This window comes from Otolemur garnettii, unplaced genomic scaffold (assembly GCF_000181295.1).
Source record: "Otolemur garnettii isolate 467f Iridium unplaced genomic scaffold, OtoGar3 scaffold00723, whole genome shotgun sequence".
Taxonomy (NCBI): Eukaryota; Metazoa; Chordata; class Mammalia; order Primates; family Galagidae; genus Otolemur; species Otolemur garnettii.
Genome location: NW_003853118.1, coordinates 5,995 through 8,162, shown reverse-complemented (window position 1 = coordinate 8,162; position 2,168 = coordinate 5,995).

Below are 2,168 nucleotides of genomic sequence, written 5' to 3'. Positions count from 1 at the left end.
GTGTTTATGGCAGCACTATTCACAATACGCAAGATAAGAAATCAACCTAAGTATCCATCAATGAATGAATAGATAAAGAAAAGATGGCATATATACACTATAGAATATTATTTAGCCATAAAAAAGAATGAAATCCTGTCACTTCTCCTGTAACAACATGTCACATGTTCATCCATGTAACAACATGGGTGGAATAGAACATTAAGTGTAATAATCCAGGCACAGAAAGGCAAATGTCATATAGTCTCACGAGGGAACTTCCAAAATTGATCTCATGGGGATAGAGAGTAGAATGACATTTCCTAGAGACTGGGAAGGGTTGTGGAGAAGGAGAGATAAAGTTTCCTTAATGGGTTGAAAAATACAGATGGAAAAAAGGAGATACAATCTAGTGTTTAGTAGCACATCAGAATGACTATAGTTAATAACAGTTGATTGTATATCCCAAAATAACTAGAAGAAAAAGGAAGAAAAAAGGCAAACAGGAAAATAAAATAGTCTCAATTTCAAAAATAATAATAATAATAATAATGTATCCAACCAAGTCAGTTGAATCACACACTCTGAAATGTGGGTCAAGAGCTGTAGTACTCTTCAGAAGTGCCTCAGGTAATTCCTATGCACCACTATTATTAAAAACCTCTTCTCCTCTCTGTATTCCCATATCACCTTGTGCACACTTTATCACTATATCCGCCTGTGACATCAATACTATCTGTTTCTCTCCCATGTCCTACAGATAGAAGCTCTTCAAGAGCAGGAATATTGCCTTATTTTTCTCCATATCTCTAGTACCTTAAACATTTTCTGGCACATATTAAATATTTGTTCAACTGAAATATAAAGTACAAAATTAGGCCAAAGCCAAAATGTAAAAACAAAAGAGTAAAAACAGTTTTAAAATAGAATTGTAGAAAATAAGAGGAATATAAGCAAATATTATGATAAGGAAATTATACAGGTACTCCTCAAATACATGAGCCAACTAATCTACATAACTGTTTTTAATTCTTTTATTTATGCTTATGCATTAAAAGAATATCTTTTGATATCTGTAGGCAAAATAATAATATGGGATACAGCAATCAGCTTTGTTGAACTTCCAACAAACTTGCTACATAAGCATTTTCAGCCAACAAAGAGCAACATATGTCTTTTCATACATTTCTGCTGCAAGCTAGTAATCTAGCTGATATTTTTACAAAAGTTAATGAAAAATCCCTTGAAAAATGTCCCAAAAAACATTTGTACATCGCAAGCTTTAAGCTAACATTTATTAAATATGCTAAAAAGCATGGCAGCAAAGTTGCCCAAAGACACTGTGGACCTCCTCCCACAGAGAGTGTCAGCAGATTGTGGAAGTAACAGAAGAAAAGCTTCTTCAGATGCCACATAGAAGAAGGTGATGCTGGGGGAACTTCCAAAGTCACCAGAAGCAGAACAGGAGGCAAAGACCTGGATTCTGAAGCAGCATTTGCCTAGGAGCTCTGTTTCGACCAAGATGATACAAGAAGAGGGTAAAAGGATTGCATGAGAAAAAAAAATTGATGATTTTTCAGGGTCACCTAAATGGTGCTCTAACTTTATCAAAACAGAAGGTTTAAGCATGAAGACGTGAATAAAACTTGCCCCCAAACCTCCAGCAGCCTATAAGAATTTCTTGTACCTTGTACCTGTTTTGTAATACTGTATTTGTGACCCAAAATTTCTTGTATCATATATGCTAAAAATAAATTCCAAAATTCTTTTATAACACAAAAAGAGTACCTAATTATAAAAAAATAAAATTTGAGTTAAAAAATTAAAACAAAAGATTTTCTTTCTAACAGTTTGGGTCAGGGTTTGGCACCCACAGCACAGTGGCCTATGGCACAGTGGTTACAATGCCAGCCACATGCACTGAGACTGGCGATTCAAACCAGGCCAGGCCAGCTAAACAACAACAAAAAAAAAATAGCAGGGCACTATGGCCAGCGTCTGTAATCCCAGCTACTTGGGAGGCTAAGGCAAGAGAATCAGTTAAGCCCAAGAATTTGAGGTTGCTGTGAGCTATGATGCCACAGTACTCTACCAAGGGCAACATAGTGAGACTCTGTCTCAAAAATAAATAAATACCAGACCTCAGAATATACTATAAATCAATAGTGATCAAAACAGCATGGTACTGG